Here is a 21,260-nt window from a genome sequence, read left to right on the forward strand (position 1 = left end):
CCTTGTCTGATAGCAGAGGATCAAAGAACGAAGCTGGGAAAACTATTGAGAAGAGGATGGAGAGGATGGGGAGTGTTTAGGGGGGGGTTTAGGACGAGGGTATTGGGTTAAGCCCCGGGGACAGTGTCGCTCTCCACTTCCAGGTCTCAGGTGAGATACCTGGGACAAATATTCAAATCCTGAATGCAGGGGAGGGGGTGTTCTGAGAATACTACTGGGTGGTGGACGGAATGGGGGTGGTTTGGGAAAACGGGCGATGATTCTAGGCTGGTAAGGAATGGGTTTGACAATATGGGAGGCAGTTGTAGGGTCGTGAGTGGGAGGTTTGGGAAATTTTAAGGGGGTTTTGGGGATGGGAATCCCTGTCTTAGCTGTATAAGCAAGGGAAGAAGTGATCTCAGGAAAGTGGATTGTTTGTGAAGCAGTATGAGATGATGAGATAGTTATAGGAGGTTTAGGAATGGGAAAAAGGATTTTAGGAAAGTGAGTTTTAGATGGGAGTTTCTTAGGCATTCTCCTAGTGTCTGAAATGACAGTGAGAGACTGAGCCTAAGCTGGATCTGCACCAGCTTTGTGTACCCAGCTGTCTCCTAGTGACATCATTGTGACTCTAGAACCCATTATGACAGTTTTCTCCCCCCACCAGCACAGGTATGTCAGGAGCCTGGTAAGAGGTTTGTGCTTCAGGGTGATCATGAATAACAATGTGGCTGCAACCATATGCCCTGTGTCTTGAAGTAGTTTGGAGTTTTGTTCCTCAGATTTATAGCTATATCCCTCTACTTCCCATCTAATTATGCTTTTCCTGTATAAAAGATATTACATATTATTTTCTCATAGCTGAATAGTACTCTATTGTGTATTATTTATAGTTCTGTATCCATACAGCTAAGAAACAAAAATTTATAAAATAATTTAGATAAAATTATCTCAAGAGAAAAAATAACCACGAAAGGGCAGCATGATCTGAGATGTCTAGAATTTTAGGAGGTCTAGAAATATTGCACTTCTATACATTATGGAGGAAAACATTTAAGTTGTGACTAGTTTATACCTATATCTTTCCTTCTTAGGAATGAGGACTCAAGTATTAAATGTCATGAGTATCATGCAGGCACGATAAATTGGCTTCTTACATTCTTTATGATTCTTGCATTAACACTTCATTTTCTCTTTTCTTTGTTCTTTTTACCAAAAGCATGTTTTGAAACTGTAATGGGGAGATGGAGGTACAGAAATACACTAAACACAAATGAATACAAACTAGAGTTTTGGTCTGAGAAAATATTTGATTATTGGGGCTGGAGAAATAGCATGGAAGTAAGGTGTTAGCCTTGCATGCAGAAGTTCGGTGATTCAAATCCCAGCATTCCGTATGGTCCCCTGAGCCTGCCAGGAGCGATTTCTGAGCATACAGCCAGGAGTAACCCCTTTTGGGTGTGACCCAAAAACCAAAAGAAAAAAAAAAAGAAAAAAAGAAAAAGAAAATACTTGATTATCTAATGGACTTAAATATATTGGCTTACAGGTTGAAGTACCAGATTGCTCAAACAAACAAACAAAAAATAACCTTAAACATGTTGTTTATGTAATTCCATGACCACTAAAGTATATTTTAAAATGCTAGTTTTCAAATTTTAACATATTTATTTTTCCAATTTTTATTTTGGCACCAGTATGTATAATCTTTAGTAATGTTTCAGGATTACAATGTTCCAACACCACACCCACCATCAGAGTGCCAATATTCCTCCACCATGTGTCATATATTTGTAACTGCTTTAGTGAAAGAAAGACATGTTGAGTTTGGAATTAAAATGTCAAATACTAAAACTGGTAATTTCAGTATTCAAACTAATTTTAAAATAAAATTATTATTTTGATGAAAAGGTAAATAATGCACCAAGTACACATCACTAAATAAGCAAATTATTAAAGAAATAAGCTATGCCTTTAGATTTTAAAACACAAAACTTTGGCACATTTCCAAACACTAATTTTTGAAATTTTTAATGTTATTTTTGTTTATTGGCTTTGGTTTTGGCCTACACCTAGCGGTGCTCCAGGCTTACTTTTGGCTCTGTACTCAAGGATTGCTCCTGGTGGCCTCCATGGATCATATGGGATAAAGGGATATAACCTAGCTTGACATTGTATAGAGCAAGTGCCTTATCTGTTATACTAGGCTCCAGGGTCCAATTTGAAGTGTTAATGAAGTAATTTCAAATTTGCACTTTCAGTTTGTCCCCAAAAACAGGAGTTGCAGAAGGATTAACTGTAGCCCAGTTCTTTAGTTTAAATCACTTAAATAATTTTTATTGTGTTATTAGGTAATTTTTGTCATTTTTAATTTTGCTATTATATTATACTCAGTGGTACTGGTGCCAAGGTTGGAATTATTCATAGAAGTGCTGGGTATTGAACCCAAGGCTCATGCATTGAATTTAAAGCATGCATTCCAACCTTTTGAGGTAGCCTCCCCAATTTTATGTTAGATACTATGGCTTGCAAGATAAGAAATGCAAAAAATGTGAATTCAGGGGACAGGGTGTCTGGAGTTTAGCTCTTGACTTATAAAAATACATAGGCAAATGTAAAAAAAACAATCTTAGCCATAAGATTATGCTTCATAGTAAAGCTCAAAATAACAACCAAGCCTTCCAATAAAGAGAAGAAATTGATTTCATCTTCCTGGAATTTAAAAGGCTATCAGTAACCAAGGTATTCTGTATGTATCTCTTCTGTAGAACAGGTGTTTGATCCTTCTGTAACATCCCAATCATGAGGATGTGTTTTCATGTGACATCAATGATCAATTCTGGCACAATCAGGGAGAGAGAAAGAGAAGGAAGAGGAAAAGGAAGAAGAAGAGGAGAAAGAGGAAGAGGAATTCTTTGAGGATCATCTGCAAAGGCCCTGGTTTAGTATAACTGGGGAGAATTTCCTGGATCATTCTGTTCTTTTAAAGCTCATGAGGAGTCTTGCTTTTAGTGTTGCCTAACTTTAATGAAAATTAAGCAGTCACTAGAAGAGAACTCTAATAGGTTCAATAAAGAGTTAGTTTGAAGTATACAAGATTCCATTGATGGAGCTATAGAATACATTAGAAAACAATAGCTACATAATTTATCATGCAGAGAACCATATTAGTGACATTGAAGGCAACATAATAGTCATAAGCACAAAAATTAAAAAGAGAAGTAAGTGATAGAATAGAAAGTGAAAGGTCTGGACATCCTAATCTAGCTGCCCGACACAGAGAAATGAAGAGACTGATGCCCCAGCAAATGCTCTAGCAAGTTCTTTATTACTGGCCAGTCGTGGTCTAATGCAGGGGTCTTCAAACTACGGCCTGCAGGCCACATGCAGCCCGCAGATGAGTCTGATCCAGCCCTCCAGCAGTGAGCGCTGTTTGGTTGCCAAGATACCTGCCAGCATATACACTCAGTGTATATCCAAATATCAGGAACCAGGCACTCAAAATGGTAACCATCTTTGGTAGCACTTATGCCTGTGAACAGACTTTTTCAAGAATGAAACATCTGAAATCTCCAACCAGATCAAGATTAACTGATGCACACTTGCATCACTTGTTACGGCTGGCAGTGACAAATATGGAACCGGACATTGACCATCTCATTAGCCAAAAGCAGGCCCACAGTTCCCAATGAAATACTGGTGCGTGACCTGTTTATTTATAAATGGTTTTCATTTTATTTATATAAGTTATGTGCAGTGTGAGTAGGAATTAGTAGCTCATATAGTCCAGCCCTCCAGCTCTCTAAGAGACGGTAATCCGGCCCCCACTTTAAAAAGTTTGAAGACCCCTGGTCTAAGGCGTGCCCATAACAGGACAAAGGCAAAAGACCCTGAGTCTTTGTCCAGTCTGTTTATATACTTTTCAGGCAAAAGCAAAATCACTCTTAGTAATTATTAAAGGTCAAGGTAAACTTTGAAGAGAAACAGGCAGTAAAGGGCGGGAAATACAGACCACATCAGGGGCTGTAAGATATGGGAAATGCATCATTTAAACATACCTGTGACATTTAGATAAAGGGGATTGCCCGTGCAAGGGCTGTAAAACATACCCATGCAGGGGTCCCCGCCAAGAGAAAGGGAATTGCCCATGCAGGGGCTGTAAAACATACCTGCCCAGGGGTTCCCACCGAGATAAAGGGAATTGCCCGCACAGGGGCTGTAAAACGTGGGAAGTTAAAGACTACATCTGGGCCCTAGCTCACAAACAAAGACAACTTTAGTAAAGCCTTAAAAGAATAAGAAAAACAACTCCGTTCATCATTAACTCATACTAGGTTTCATCCATTTTAATCTTTCAAAAGTAAGGCTTTCTATGGATAGCAGCAAGATAATCTTCAAATCACAGGAGAAAAAAAAAACAGAAAGGGAAAGATCTACTGATAGAAGAAATAATTACTGAAAACTTCCCCAACATAGATAAAAAGAGTCTGTACAGATTTGAGGCCCCCAAAATGCTGAACAAAATAGACTTAAACACTAAGGCACTTAATAATTAAAGTGATAAATACAAACGACAGAGACTACTTGAAGTAGCAAGAAAGTATAAGAAAAATAATGTAAGAATCACGAGACATCCTATATGAGACCATACAGGCAAGAAATGTAGAGGCATGCAGCATGCATGTCTCCGTTATCAAGGAAGGCACACTCCAGATGTGTTTTTTGGCTTTCCTGGTGCAGTGCCTAATTTTCCTCCCAAGAAATATTTCAGCCAGAAGGCCTGTTGGAGAAGTCAATCATGGCCCCTGCATGGATTACTGGCTATATTTCTGACATGGCTGTGACATTATATACCTCTTTACTTTTATTTATTTGAATTTTTCTCCTTCGCTAACTACAGAAATTCGGCCTTAAGTTATCTTGCAGTCTAAAGAAATGTCAGTACCAAAAGCAAGCTGCTAGAAGTTCCCTGCTGGCTTAGTATATTTGCAACTCGAAGTCTAACCAGATACCTCTCTTTCTGTCAGCCTATTTACTTCCAAAGGCCAAGTCAAAACACAGCATCTTTAAGACAATGGTCTTCTCTCCCTGCCTTTGAGCACCACAGCAGAATGACTGCCTCAGGGACTTTCCCTGTCACTTTGTATAATTCTGCACCCCTTTCTTTAGTTTTATCTTTTTCTATTACCAGATCATAGGAAGTAGGTCTTAGCCCCTAGCTAGAATACTACTTCCCTCAGGTTAATATTTGTTTTCAGGAGAAAACCAGGATTTCCTGCTATCCCTTAATTTAAGTTAGTAATGACTCCTAGGGCCAGGTACTACTTTGATATGTAAGAAATTAGCCTTCCTTTTATCCTCCACCCTTTGTTCCCCTGGAAATGCCTTGCATAGCAGAGTTGTGCTTAAAATGTCATTGGCTGAAAAGTAAAGTTGTCTCTCATCTCATAGACATGGGTCTCCATACAATGCATTTTGTGTGGTCTCAATTATTTCATATTTCATATTCATCTGCTTGTGTACCTGCTTTCTTTCCGTGAAGGTTTTTCTGACCCCACTATGGTTTTGCTTAGGGATGCAAGATGTCTGCAGCAAAGAAAAGAGTGTAATGACATATTCAAAATATTGAATTAAAAAATAACTTCTACCTAAATCAATACCCTGTTATTTAGATTGAGGAAGGTATTTAAAACTTTCTCAGACAAATAAGAGCTGGTAACATTTTAATAACAAAATCGACCCTGAAAGAATTACTAAAGAGCCCTCTATTCAAAGCAAAATACTATTCCTAAAAATAACTAAACCATACTTATACACACATACAACAAAAGTAGCAGCACAGCCCTTTATATCAATAATCTCTCTGAACATCAATGGACTAAAGTCTTTTATCAAAAGGCATAGAGTAACTGGATATTAGGAAAGAAAATCTGTCTATTTTACAGTAAATACACCTAAATTCATAGGATATATAAAGGTTTGGAGTGAAAGCCAATTGTAGATGGTATAAAGTCAGGAAAGTATACTTTTATCAGACCAAATAACATTTATCCCAAAGTAATCATACAGAGAGGGACACTACTCATTAATTAAGGGAATAATAGACTGAGAAGTACTAACTCTTATCAACATATTTGCACCAAATGAAAGGTCAGCAAATGTTCCAAAGCTTCTACTCATGAAACCTAAAGAAATACATTGAGGGGGCCAAAACAATAGTACAGGAGGCAGGGAACTTGCCTTGCAATGTGGCAAACCTGGATTCAATCTCTGGCATCTCAGAGGGTCCCCAAAGTCTGCCAATAGTGATCCCGAGTGCAGAGCCAGGAATCACCCTAAGCACTGCTGGTTATGGTCCAAAACCAAACAAAAATACCCACACCAGTGTTGTGTATGTAAATATTTTAGGGGATTAGTATATTACTGACCCTAACCTGATTGGTGATTGTGTCCTACCCTAGGGTGTGACCTGGCATTCTGCCCCCACCCTAGGGTAGTATCTGATTCTGCTTCCACCATTGGGTGGTATCTGATCCCACCATTGGGTGGTACCTGATTCTGGGGGATAAAAATAAGGGTCTGTGGAAGGCGGGGGGGGGGGGGGTTACTGGAACTGAGGCTGAGTCTTTGGACTTCAGTCTTGTCCACCGAATAAAGCTAATATTTCCACATGCTGACTGTCTGCGAGCTGTTTACCCGCCGTTTCACCTCAGAACCATAGGCTAGACAGGGTAGCAGATGCGTGCTCCGAGCTGGAAGAGAAAGGCCTCATCCTCCATCCCTCCATCAGTCAACCTCTTCAGGGGCTGACTTGCAACATAATGGCGCCTTGAACATGGATCTGAACTCTGGACCCAAGAGAACAGCAATCATGGTGAGATTCCTGCTTTTGAGTTTGATTTTGGCTCTTTTCAGTTGCAGTCAGCCCAAAACCTTGGGCTACCATGTGAAGCCATTTTCTAATATGGCCGACACCCGTTCTGGGGGAATAAGGGTAACTAAAACATGGGAAGTGGAAGTTTGTATCACCTCCATCTCAGGCCCAGGCCCAGGATTGAGACTTTGTTACAAGAAACAGAAACCTCAGCCTCCTCAGAGACTGATGGAAAGCCTAGATTGGAAACAGACAAGAAAAAAAGACTGTATTGAAAGCGGACTAATTTTCTGAGAATGACCTTCAGCTTGAATTTGAATTTCGACTTTAAACATTTCGGACTGGACTTTTAGTTTGAATCACTTTGAATTCTGAACATCCAGATGCGCCCTGCAAAGAAGCAGCGGCCAAGACGATCAGCAGAAAATGCCCGTTCTGCAGGCAGCTACGATCAGCAGAGAAGCGCATCCCGCAGCAAAAAAAAGCAGCGAAAAACTCCTAATCAGGCCAGAAATGGAAACACTTGCAACTCAGCTCAGCTCTGCTCAGGTAAAGCTACATGGAAACAGCAGTGTGGAAGCAGCTTTTTGCAGCAAGCTTGGGACCCACCCTCCAGATCAGGAGAATGAAATGGCTCAAGTTAACCCAGTTGAAATTCCATTGAAGAAAGCCACGTGGAGACATCAGCATGAAAGAAGATCAGCGTCTGGACTAATGGTTTTAGGTGAAGGGATTAAGCGGGTAGCCACATATTTTACACATAGTTGGTGATGGGATAAGTTCTAGTTAGTGGTGTAAAAAATTAGTTAAAAAAGGGGAGAAATAGGGGCCGGTGAGATAGCATGGAGGTAAGGTATTTACCTTTCATGCAGAAGGTCATAGGTTCGAATCCCGGTGTCCCATATGGTCCCCCGTGCCTGCCAGGAGCAATTTCTGAGCACGGAGCCTGGAAAAACCTCTGAGCACTGCCGGGTGTGACCCAAAAACCACAAAAAAGGGTGGGGGGAGAAATAACAGTAAAGCCCAAATGAACAATCTAATTTAAAAACTGCCACATTTAACTTGCTTCAGGTGTATCTCTTGATTAAGTCAGGTTCTTGCCAATTTAAATGTTTTATTGTTTTCCATAGTTAATATGTTCAATTGCAAAATGATTTACTGTGTATTTTAATGTATTAGTCTGTTTTCAAAATGTATGTTCTGTATTTATGCTGTAGTACTTCTGTGTAGGGAAAGTTAATAGGAACAGAAAGTTCCCGGATAGTGCTTGGTAGAAAAGCGTTAAGAAAATTTTAAGTTACAGGTATATAGTATATTTTGCAGAAATGTTATATTTTTGAAAAAGGCTAGTATGTTAATTTTCACTTTATTACGTTGTTGCTATGGAAATATTACCTGCCTTTGGCTAAAGGCGGAGTCAGGATTGCAAAAGCTTATTATCATTAATTTATATTAAGGGAGGTACACCTGTGTTTAGGTTAGAAGTTTTTCTTTACATTTTCCTGTGAAGCGCTTATGCAAACAGCCGCTCTTTTATTATTGACTAGTTTTTCCTTTAATAATTGTAGACAATATTGTTTGTTTACTAAAAACAAATGGAGGAATTGTTGTGTATGTAAATATTTTAGGGGATTAGTATGTTACTGACCCTAACCTGATTGGTGATTGTGTCTTACCCTAGGGTGTGACCTGGCATTCTGCCCCTACCCTAGGGTAGTACCTGATTCTGCTTCCACCATTGGGTGGTATCTGATCCCACCATTGGGTGGTATCTGATCCCACCATTGGGTGGTACCTGATTCTGGGGGATAAAAACAAGGGTCTGTGGAAGGCGGGGGGCTTTTTGGCTGGAACTGAGGCTGAATCTTTGGACTTCAGTCTTGTCCACCGAATAAAGCTAATAGTTCCACAAGCCTGACTGTCTGCGAGCTGTCTACCCGCCGTTTCACCTCAGAACCGTCGGCTAGACAGGGTAGCAGACGCGTGCTCCGAGCTGGAAGAGAAAGGCCTCATCCTCCATCCCTCCATCAGTCAACCTCTTCAGGGGCTGACTTGCAACACACCAGTAGTGAGATACTTCAACAATCCATTTTTGTCACTAGACAGATCAACTGGACAAAATATCAGTAAAGATAAAAGACAAGGAGTTGGAAGAACTCAAAATAATGAACCGGGCTCTTCACCCATTGAAAGCTGAGTATGTTTTCTTTTCTAGAACACATGAAAATTCTCCAGAACAAATCCCATATTAAGGCATAACCCAAATATCCATAAATTTATAAATATAAAAATAATATTAAGTACATAGATCACAATAACATGAAAGGGAAAATCAGTCACAAAAAGGGGGGAAACTTCCTTGAAAGTTGAATAAATTACTGCTAAAAGGTAATGAATCTAAGAGGAAATCAAGGAAAAAATGAAAATATTCTTTGAAGCGAATGATAATGAAGATACAAACTATCAGAATCTATGCTATATATCAAAACTGTTCTAAATGGGAAATTTATAGCAATCCAGACCTACTTTAAGAATAAATCCTAGGGGCTGGAGAGATAGCATGAATGTAGGGCGTTTGCCTTACATGCAGAAGGACAGTGGTTCGAATCCCAGCATCCTATATGGTCCTCTGAGCTTGCCAGGAGCGATTTCTGAGCATAGAGCCATGAGTAATCCCTGAGCGCTACAGGTGTGACCCCCCCCCCCAAAAAAAAAACCAACAATAAAAAAAGAATAAATCCTAGCCAACAATCATCTCAAAAATCTAGAGAATGGAAAACAAAACAAAAACCCAAAAAAAGTGGTAAAAGGAAGAAAATGAGTTAAAAAAAATAGAGCAGGAAGAATTACATAGAAACAACAACAACAAAAAAAAAACAATACAAAGAATCAATGAAACTAGAAGATGAGGGCCCGGAGAGATGGCACAGCGGTGTTTGCCTTGCAAGCAGCCGATCCAGAACCTAAGGTGGTTGGTTCGAATCCCGGTGTCCCATATGGTTCCCCATGCCTGCCAGGAGCTATTTCTGAGCAGACAGCCAGGAGTAACCCCAGAGCACCGCTGGGTGTGGCCCAAAAACCAAAAAGAAAAAAAAAAAGAAAAAGAAACTAGAAGATGATTCTTTAAAAAAAAAGATACATAAATCTAGACTCTCAAGAAAAAAGAGAGAATGCCCAAATTAATAAGATTAGAAACAAAAGGGGAGAAATCACAATAGACCCCTCAGAAATCTAAGATATTATAAGAGTATACTGTGAACAACTTTATATGACAAACTAGAGAACCTAAAATAAATTGACTGACACTGAGAATAATGTAATCTTCCAAAATTAAACAGATAAAGACAAAAGACTAAACAGATAAATCATAAAGAAGGACATTGAAATAATAATTAAGAGTATCATGGGGGCCGGAGAGATAGCATGGAGGTAAGGCGTTTGCCTTTCATGCAGAAGGTCATCGGTTTGAATCCCGGAGTCCCATATGGTCCCCCCGTGCCTGCCAGGAGCAATTTCTGAGCCTGGAGCCAGGAGTAAACCCTGAGCGCTGCTGGGTGTGACCCAAAAACCACACACACACACACACACACACACACACAGAATATCTCCCAGGGGCCGGAGAGATAGCATGGAGGTAAGGCATTTGCCTTTCATGCAGAAGGTCATTGGTTCGAATTCCGACATCCCATATGGTCCCCTAGCCTGCCAGGAGCGATTTCTGAGGGTGGAGCCAGGAGTAACCCCTGAGCGCTGCTGGGTGTGATCCCCCCATAAAAAAACCAAACCTCCCCCAAAAAATATTTTCCAAGTATAAAATTCCTGGTCCAGGTAGAGTTACTGGTAAGTTCTATCAAATCTTTAGAGAAAATATGTTAATAAGCCTTAAACTTCCAAAATAGTGAGGAATCAGTAATCCTTCCCAACAGCTTGTATGAAACTAACTACACTACTAATGTCCAAATAAGAAAAAAACACTTCTAGAAAAGAAAATTTCAGACCAATCTTCCTGATAAAACATTGATGCAAAACTTCTCAACTCTGAATCCAATAGTATATATACTATGATCAAGTAGGAGTTATTTCAGGGATGGTTCTACATATGCAAACCAATTAACACAATATGTTTCAACATATACAAATCAATTAATACAATGTATTGAAAGGTCCGGAAGTCCTAATTTTAGCTGCCCGGCGCAAAGAAATGAAGAGGCTTATGAGTTTCAGCAGATGCTTTAAAAAGTGCTTTTAATACTGACCATTATGAATGGTCAGGGTCTATGAATTCCCACCAGAATCAAAGACCTCGTGGGTCCCTCGTTACCCCCTTATATAGGATGGGAAGTGGGAGGGGAAGAAGAGTCCTTGAGGGCTGGACTTCCGCTACGATAACACCAATGATTCGTGAGGTAGGGGTAGAGGTGGGGCCGAGGCAGTGACGACTTCCTTAAGGGGCGGGGCACCCACCAAGGTTGGTGGGGGGGGGCTGATTTCCCTTTTCAATCCCCACTTCTTGTACTGGAGGCTTCTAATCCTAGAAGCCAATGTGATTTTGGGGCCTTTACTTTCTGATATTACTGGTCATAATTATTTGCATGAGCTAACCCTGCATGGGCCAATGGCTACCAGAAGTAAAAAGGCTTAGGAGGGGCCCCAGTAGGAGTATTAGATAGGGGAGAATTCCATGCCATAAAGACCATAAGGGACCATTTAATAGCTTTGTATCTTGGCCAGCTACTCTTGATGGTGCTTGATTTTGTTTTACACATTTGAAATTAACTTTTGTGAGAGTTTGTTATTTCTGTTTAGCCCTGCTAGTTTTGCTTTTCCAGTTACCAATTTTCCTGCAACTTCTGAGCCCTACCAGTAGAGTGCTCAGACCTAGGAGTGCCTAAGAAATGTATGCTAGGCAGAGGGATGGACTCTGTTCCTGGGATGATGTTAATGTTGGGGAGCACTAATGCTGGGATGCATAAGCCAAATTTTTACCACATATTTATATCCGTTTCGGAGGTAAATACCCTGGGCTAGAGGGATCAGGCAGGACTTTTGAGCACTGAGTACCTTCTACCTGACCCAGGTTTACAGATTTGATGCTGTTATGAATAGCAAACAGAAGATTTAAAGCTAAACGGGATTACCTTTTGACATAAGTACAGGTAGAAGAAGCAAAGGTTAGATTACCTAGTGAGACAGGGACAGCCAGAGGCCAATTTCCCCCACCCCCAAGAGGGAGGCAAAGGCTGAGGTTTTGCTTTACACACCCATTCTGGCCCCCCAAACACACACATGGGAAGTAGAGGACCGGAGGTAAGCAGTTCGAGCCCTTCCTTAGCAAGTGCCAGGGAGAGCATTTTCAGAGTTAGTGAGTGCATTAGGGCTGAAGTGTGCCCGCCAGACCCGTATCTTGAGAGGATCCTCAGTGTGCTTCACTTTTCAGGTTTTGGATGGAAGGCGTGAACCCAGGAAGCATGCAGTTCACCTTGACAGCAGTTCTTTTCACATAGGCTGTGAATTCCACAACGAAAATAAGGAGGTTTCTGCTTTCTTTTCTTTATTTTTGCAACTTAAACAGCTGTTGGGGTAGAGAGCCCTAAACTCCAGTTGCCTTACCTGCACTGGGTTAGACAGAGATGAAGAAATTTTATTTTTATTAATGACTGTTTTACTTTTTAACATTACCAAGAGAAGCATAATTTTTGCTACCTGCTTTAACCTCTGGGATAGATAGGCATAATGTTATTTTTAGTAGTTAACTTGGCTTATTAATTTCTGCGGCCTTTATTTTCCCCTTATAGTTTTTTTTTCTTTGATGACCATTTTGCTTTAGAGATTTCATTACCCTAGAAGTTATTAGAGGGAACGTGGTCGAAGATCAATCTTCTGTAGCTACTTCAGGCTGACAGGGGACTGCAGTTTCAATTTCTAGATAGGGTGAAATCTCATATTTCCCTAAAGGAGCAGTTAACTGGTTTACTTTTACAGTTTTAACACCTGAAAAGGATTAGATTAATTATACAGGGGAATATTACTTAACCCACTCAGGCCTTGGAGCAGTAAATAGCACAACTTGAATGGCATAGCTGTTCTTATTGTCTGTAATGATAGCACAAATTAATTAACAGAAAACAAAGCATAATAGCATTATGAATAAACAGTTTTGAGTTACTTCAGTTAGACTAACATTTGCATTTGCAATTTATGATTTGGTTTAATACAACTAGTAAGAGCATTTTTACATAAGTTACTTTAAAGAAGTGGGTTTTAAGTTAGGCCCACTAGAATTTTAATTAGCTACCAAAAATGGTTTTTCTCTCCACCTTTACCTTGTACCTTACCCGGTATTTGAATAACTTGGCTTTTTTCTTTGCACATATACAGCACTGTTGGAGAAATCTCCATCTGGGGCACCCCCATTACTTACAGAGCTTTTTTGAGGATAGGTTGTGGACACTGCAGGTTTTTCACAGTTACTCAGGTTTGGCTGATGAGTTGGTCGGTTCAGCATGAGGTTCTTCTGGCTGGGCATCTCACCCTCTGCAGGAATTTTTAGAGGTGACTTGTCTGTTCCACTCCTCTCCAGGTTTGGAAGAGACTGACCTCGAATTCTCTTCTGAGCTTGAGGGAGAGAGCAGGGCCCACAGGCTGTGATAATCTTCTAGGAAAATCTTCAATTTCCTTACTCAGGCCATTTATTTCAGTTTCTCGCCGGTGCCTGCTTGTCACACCGCCTCAACTCCAATTATTCCTCTGAAAGAGGGCTTTGGGGTTCCCTTACTAATTTTTTTTGATTTTCTGTTTGCATGAGGACTACTTCCCATGCAGAGAGAAAAGCCATTTGCTTGTATTCTGTGCAAAGCAACATGATGCCATGACATAAATGGTACTAAAAGGTTCTGGGAGAAGAGAAAAAGCAAATATTACTTAAATTACTTAGATAATTTTAGAATTTTTTTCTGCAACGAAACATTTTATACATTTTCAAATAAAACCATGACCAATTTTATAAAACCTCCTGTGATACAAATATTAATGTTCTTGGTAACATATAATGAAAAATTGCAAAATAATATTTTAATTATGCTTAATTCTAAATATAGAAATTCACTTAGTTTTCTAAACAGAAAACACCAGGAATTTACGTTACACAAATTAATGTTGAAAACCAGAAAGAATGAATACTTACTACTTTTGGTAGAACATGCTTAAAAACATTTACATTTTTTTTTTAACCTAGAGACATATTAATAATTATTTAGATTGATTATACACATTTTTATTACACATTTTTAATTTTTTTACACCACTTTTCTTTCTGCATGCAAGGCAAACGCCCTACCATTCGGCTCCTTCTCTTTTTTCTCCCCCTTTTTTTTTTTTTTTTTTAAGCTTCGCCACTCATTTTTTTGCAGTGGTTTCGCTGCTAAAAATTTTCACGTGCACCGAAAAACAAACAAAAATAACAACAGTAATTTGCAACATTTTCTTATTAATTTTTTTAAGAAACCTTTAAGTTAGAAATTTAAATGCTTAAAAAAATTTTTTTTTTGACTTCCAAACCATTTGCTAGATTTTTCTTTGATATGTAAATGACCTACATTCCTCAGCCAGGTGGAGCTGGGAGGACAATAGTTTGCCCTGGGGCGTGGTGAATTTCTTCACCACGTGGTGAGTTAAAAAGCATTTTTTTTTTTTTTTCGGCTAGAAAAAAAACGGCCAGTTGCTCTTTTTGGCCTGAACGCATGGCAGGATAGTTGGGGAATTGCAAAGTTCAGAAATTCTCCAGGAAAATTTATTCCCGATGGCCATTTGAGAAATCTGGGATTTGCAATTTCCAACACCCCCCGCCAAGTCCCTAGTGTGGACCTTGCATGCGCCAGCTTCCTGGTTGGGTGGGGAGCGGGTTAGGCGGGTTTCGGGCGCCCTCTCGCCGCGCCGCGGGCGGCGGGGGTTGCGCGTTTCGCTGCTGGGACGACTGACGGGCGAGGGAGACGCGGGCTCACTGGCGGTCGGCCCCTTTCCCCAGGGGTCGGCCCTTGAGAGGGGGTCGGGCTTGCGTCCCGTGGTCAGACCAAAAAAAAAAAACATAGAACACACAGACAAGAAACAGACAGACAAACAGACAGCGTGGCGCCACAAATAACCAAGCAAAATGCGTTCAAGTAATCTCTGCATTCCACAATAAATCCTAGACAGACAACTATGCCAATGACCAAGTTCTTGAGCTCCAAAAATCACAGACAGACAACCTCTTCAGCAGCTCGGAACGTCTTCCAGCTGCTCTTACTAAACCCCTGGGGTACCACCAGGGTCGTGACCTAAGCAGCCAAAGTTCGTCAACCTCTTGCCCATCTGGTATACGCATCAGATGGGGAACCACACACACCTGGAAACGCATCAGGTGGAAGATTCCTTAGTCACCCGGGGGGACTTTAACCCCCCTATGAAACAAAGTCTGCTTCTACTCGGTTTCCACATCGAGCAAAGAGCTCATAACATTTGCCAAACCACCACAAAGCTAGCTTCCCACTGGACACAGAATACAACATAATCTCAGACTAAGACAGACACGAAGCAAAGCGTGCTCACACACACACATACACACATCAGAACTCACCAGACACCTTTTCATAGCTTTGTGCCGGGCAGAATGAGTGAGGACTCCTGGTGGCTCGCCAAAATGAAAGGTCCGGAAGTCCTAATTTTAGCTGCCCGGCGCAAAGAAATGAAGAGGCTTATGAGTTTCAGCAGATGCTTTAAAAAGTGCTTTTAATACTGACCATTATGAATGGTCAGGGTCTATGAATTCCCACCAGAATCAAAGACCTCGTGGGTCCCTCGTTACCCCCTTATATAGGATGGGAAGTGGGAGGGGAAGAAGAGTCCTTGAGGGCTGGACTTCCGCTACGATAACACCAATGATTCGTGAGGTAGGGGTAGAGGTGGGGCCGAGGCAGTGACGACTTCCTTAAGGGGCGGGGCACCCACCAAGGTTGGTGGGGGGGGGCTGATTTCCCTTTTCAGTATCACATAAGTAAATGGAAAACCAAAACTTATATTCAATCTATGCAGAGAAAGCTTTTCTGTCACATCTACTCAGATTTAAAAAAGCTCAATAAAATAGAGATAGAAGAACTATCCTCAAGATAGTTGTGATTATCTATAACAATCCTATAATCAATATCATTTTGAATGGTGAAAACTGAAAGTATTCCTGTTGAAATCAGGTACAAGGCAAAGATGCCAACTGTCTCCACTTCTATTCAATATAGTATTAGAAGTCCTATCACCAGTAGTCAGGAAAGAAAATAAAAATCAAAGGAATTCAAATTAGAAAAGAAGAAGTCAAAATATCACTGTTTCATGACATGACAATATACATTGAAGACCCTAAAGAGTCCACAAAAAATGCATCTGGAAACAATAAATCAATGTAGCAAATTTCTACAAAGTCAATACACAAAAATTAATTGCACTCATATCTTCAAATAGTGAATCATAGAAGAAAGAGTTTGAAGATTTAATCTAATTTAAATAGTATTCAAAGACATCAAATACTTAAGAATCAATGTAACTAAAGAGATGGGAAAACTATACCATGAAAACCTTAAATCACTCAAGAAAGAGATAAAAGATGTTAGGTAATGGAAAAATATTCTATTCTCATGGATCAAAAGAATATTGTCAAATGACCATCAACCTAAACTACTTCATAGAATCAATGCAATCTCTTTACAAATATAGATAACATTATTCAAGTTATTAGATCAGTCAATAATAAAGTCTGTATGGAGTCATGAAGCCCTCAAAATAGCCAAAGTAATACTGAAAAATAAGATATAGAAAGCATTTCATTACCTAATCTTAAACTATACCATAAAGCTATAGTGATCAAAATAGCATGGTAGTATAATAAGGTCAGACTTGGAGACCAGTGACTCATAATAAAATAACAAAGAAAAAATTCCCTCATATATTCTTTGACAAAGGAACTGAGAACATGAAATGGAATAAAGACAGTTCAACAAATGGTGCTAAAAAACTGGACAACTGTAAAAATTAAAGCTGGATCCATATTGCATACTGTATATATTCAATTCAAAGTGGATCAAAGACCTGGAGGTCAGACTATAATCTATAAAATACATTGAGGAAAATATTGGCAGAATGCTCTAATGTTTATAATTCAAAGGTGTCTTTAATTTTACGATGCCGTTGACAAAAGCAACAGAATAAAAAAGAAACAAATGGGGGCTGGAGAAATAGCACAGTGGTAGGGCGTTTGCCTTGTAAACCTACAATGGTTTGATTTCTGACATCCTAACTGGTCCCTGCCAGGGGTGATTTTTGAGTTCAGAGCCAGGAATAACCCCTGAGTGCTGTCAGATGTGACCCCAAAACCAAAATAAATTAAAAATTAAAAATAAATTAAAAATGGGATTACATCACTTTAAAGAGTTTTCATGTGGCAAAAGAGATCTGAGCTAAAGGTAAAAGACTAACTGGAAAAATATTTGCACTCAATATATCAAAGTGTTGATATCTAAGCTACATAAAGACTCCAAATATAAAAAGCAATAAATTTTAAAACCCTATAAAGAATGAGAAGAGGAAATGAACAGGTACTTTTATATATAAGAATATATAAATATTCTTATATTATATATAAGAAAATTATTATATATAATTATATATAATACATAGTATGTATAATTGTATGTTTAATTATATATAAGAAAGATATACAGATGGTCAATAGGCACATAAATGTGCTAATTATTACTTGTAATTAAGGAAATTAACTCAAGATAACAATAGATTTCACTACACATCAGTGAGAATAGCACATATCATATATACTGGGAGCAATCTGTTGGATAAGGAACTCTTCTTGACTGTAGATGGGAATGTTACTATAGCTGGGTTTATTTCTATATTCTATTCTTTTTGTTTTGTTTTTTGTTTGTTTTTGGGCCACACCCGGCAGTGCTCAGGGGTTACTCCTGGCTGTCTGCTCAGAAATAGCTCCTGGCAGGCACGGGGGACCATATGGGACACCGGGATTCGAACCAACCACCTTTGGTCCTGGATCGGCTGCTTGCAAAGCAAATGCCGCTGTGCTATCTCTCCGGGCCCTTATTTCTATATTCAATAAACATATATAGAAAACAGTATGGGAGTTTCTCAGTAAATAAGAACTAAAACACCATACAGTCCAGTAATTACATTTCTGGGATCTTTTCCCAACACACAAAAGAACTAATTTAAAAGGAGATATGCTCATTATCATTCATTGTAGCATTCAACACAATAGCTAAGAGAAGGAATAAACCCAGGTGTTTGACAGTAGATGAATGGATTATAAAGATATGATATGCATACACATGGAATGCTATGCAGCTGTAAGGTATGATGAAATAATGTGATTTGCTGCAACTTGAATAGAACTGGAGAAGTCAGAAGAAAAAAAAAAAAAGAGAATGATTTTACTTATCTGTGGTATATAGAAATACTAGAGGAGGGAAACCTATGTAGTAGAAGGGAGATTTTTAGACCACCCTTCACCCCAGAGTATAGAAAGGGAAAAAAATAAAGAAAAGAAATCTAGTGGAGGAGAGAGGCAGATAAGAAGCAATAAAGGATTAAGGGCCTCATGAATACTGGTGGTTTAGAAGAGTTAGTTCTCTATCCAAAGCAAACCACAGAGCCAACAACATAACAACAACCAAACTTTAAAATGTGCAAGGTAGCAAATTCTAAAGGGTGGGGTATGGGATAACCTGGGAATACTGATGAAGAATAACTGAAGAAGAATAAGATTGGTGCTGAAATATTGTACATCTAAACAACTATTAGTGAATTTATAAATAATAATTCTTTAATAAAGTGTTTTATTAAAAATGTTTTGCATAATTTTTTCTGCCGTGTTACCAGAAGCACAGCAGACATCTTGGACCTTCTCTCTGCTGTCCTGCAGCCTGGGATTTTGATCTTCTCCACCATTCTTCCCTGAGGGCTCTTCTTCAAAGGTGAGATGTACAGCCCACAGAGAGTGGAGCTTACTTCTGCTGTGTGACATGAAGCATAGCAGACACCTTGGGCCTTCTCCCTGCTGTTGTGAGGCCTGAGATTTTGATCCTCTCTGCCATTCTTCCCTGAGGGCTCATCTTCACAGGTGAGCTGTCCCCCTATAAAGGATGGAGAAGAGGAATGGCCACTTCACTACACAGCCTTGTGCATTGTCCGATGAATACCAACACAACATGTAGAAAAATCCACAATAAAAGCATGACAATGGGAAAACAACATAGGCCAACACCAGGCATAGAGAATGAAGATGGCAACTCTGATGACCCAAAAATGGCCAACCACCTAGTTAATCTCTCAGATATGGAGTTAAGAGAAGAAATATGGAGGATGTTCATAGAACTCAAAGAAAGCATAGATCGAGTTGAATGGAACATAAATAAGAATCAAGAGGACATGAAGATAGAAATTGATAAACTCCAAACTGAAATAAGTCTGAAAAACTCAGTAGATGAATCAAAAACCTCAATGGAAAGCCTCTACAACAGAGTAATAGAAGCTGAGGAAAGAATCAGTGAACTGGAAGAAATAGAAAGAGAGAAACTTGATAAACCAGATTAAAAATGATAAGGGGGAAATCACTACAGATATTGCAGAGATTCAAAGGGTAATCAGAAACTGCTTTGAGAAACTCTATGCCACTAAACATGAGAACCTGGAAGAAATGGATAAATTTTTGTACTCTATAACCTTCCATGGTTGAATAAGGATGAGGTAGAATATCTAAACAGCCCCATTACTATTGAAGAAATTAAATTGGTGATCATAAGTTTTCCTAAAAACAAAAGCTGATGCCCTGATAGGTTCACTAATGAATTTTTTTAAACCTTTCAAGAGGAAATTCTACCAATCCTTTTCAGGGTCTTTCATAAAACTGAAGAAACAAGAACACTTCCAAATAGTTTCTATGAAGCTAACATCACCTTTATACCAAAATCAGATAGAGATGCTGTCAAAAAAGAAAATTACAGGCCAATATCTCTGTTGAACACAGATGCAAAGATCCTCAACAAAATTCTGTCAAGTAGAATTCAATGCATCATCAAAGTGATTCACCACAACCAAGTAGGATTCATCCCATGAATGAAAGGATGGTTTAACATCCATAAATCAATCAACATACACCATATCAACAAAAATAAAATATATCATATGATCATATCAATAGATGCAGAGAAAGCATTTGATAAGGTCTAACACCCGTTCTTGATAAAATCCCTCATCAAGATGGGAATGAAAGGAACTTTTCTCAATATAGTCAAGGTCATCTACCACAGACAATAATAAATATTATTATCAATGGAGATAAACTAAGCCTTTTCCCTATAATCTGGTAAAAGACAAGGCTGCCCTCTATCACCACTCCTATTCAACATAGTACGGAAAGTACTTGCCATAGCGACTAGGCAAGAAAAAGATATCAAGGGCATCTAGATAGGAAGAAGTCAAGCTCTCACTCTTATCAGAAAACATATACTATATTTAGAAAACCCTAAAATTTCTGCCAAAAAGCTTTTAGAAACAATAGATTTATATAGAAAAGTGGCAGGCTACAAAATTAACACACAAGTCAATGAGCTTCTTATACACCATAATGATAGAGAAGAAATGGATATAAAAAAAAAACAATTCTATTTACATTAGTGCCAAACAAACTCAAATATCTTGGAGTCAACTTAACTAAAGATGTGAAGGATCTATACAAAGAAAACTACTACAAAAGCCTGCTTCAAGAAATAAGAGAGGACACAAGGAAACAGAGAACATACCCTGTTCATGGATTGGCAGGATTAATATAATTAAAATGGCAATACTCCCCAATGCATTGTACAGATTTAATGCAATCCCTCTAAAGATACAAATGGATCAAACACTCCTGAAATTCATGTGGAATAATAAACATCCACAAATAGCTAAAGCAATTCTTGGGAAAAAGAATATGGGAGGCATTACTTTCCCCAATTTTAAATTGCATTACAAAGCAATAGCAATTAATAGCAATTATCAAAACAGCATGGTATTGGAATAAGACAGATCCTCAGATCAGTGGAATAGACAAGTATTCAGGGAATGTTCCACGGATATACTATCAACTAATCTTTAATAAAGGGTAAAGAAATTCAAAGTGGAGCAAGGAAAGCCTCTTCACCAACTGGTGTTGACACAACTGATTAATTACTTGCTAAAAAATGAACTCAGACCACCATCTAACACCATGCACAAAGCTAAAATCCAAATGGATTAAAGACCTTGATATCAGGCCTGAAACCATAGGTATATAGAAAACACATAGGCATAACACTCCATGAAATTGAGACTAGGG

The 21,260-nt window shown here is 39.0% G+C and overlaps 1 long non-coding RNA gene across 3 annotated transcripts in view; it reads right to left on the bottom strand.

Annotated features, from left to right (window-relative positions):
• LOC126009173 (uncharacterized) overlaps window positions 1–21,260 on the bottom strand; it is an 88,406-nt gene that overhangs the window by 61,612 nt on the left and 5,534 nt on the right. The gene's annotated exons all lie outside the window — the stretch shown is intronic.

This window comes from Suncus etruscus, chromosome 5, assembly GCF_024139225.1.
Source record: "Suncus etruscus isolate mSunEtr1 chromosome 5, mSunEtr1.pri.cur, whole genome shotgun sequence".
In the NCBI taxonomy this organism is placed as follows: Eukaryota; Metazoa; Chordata; class Mammalia; order Eulipotyphla; family Soricidae; genus Suncus; species Suncus etruscus.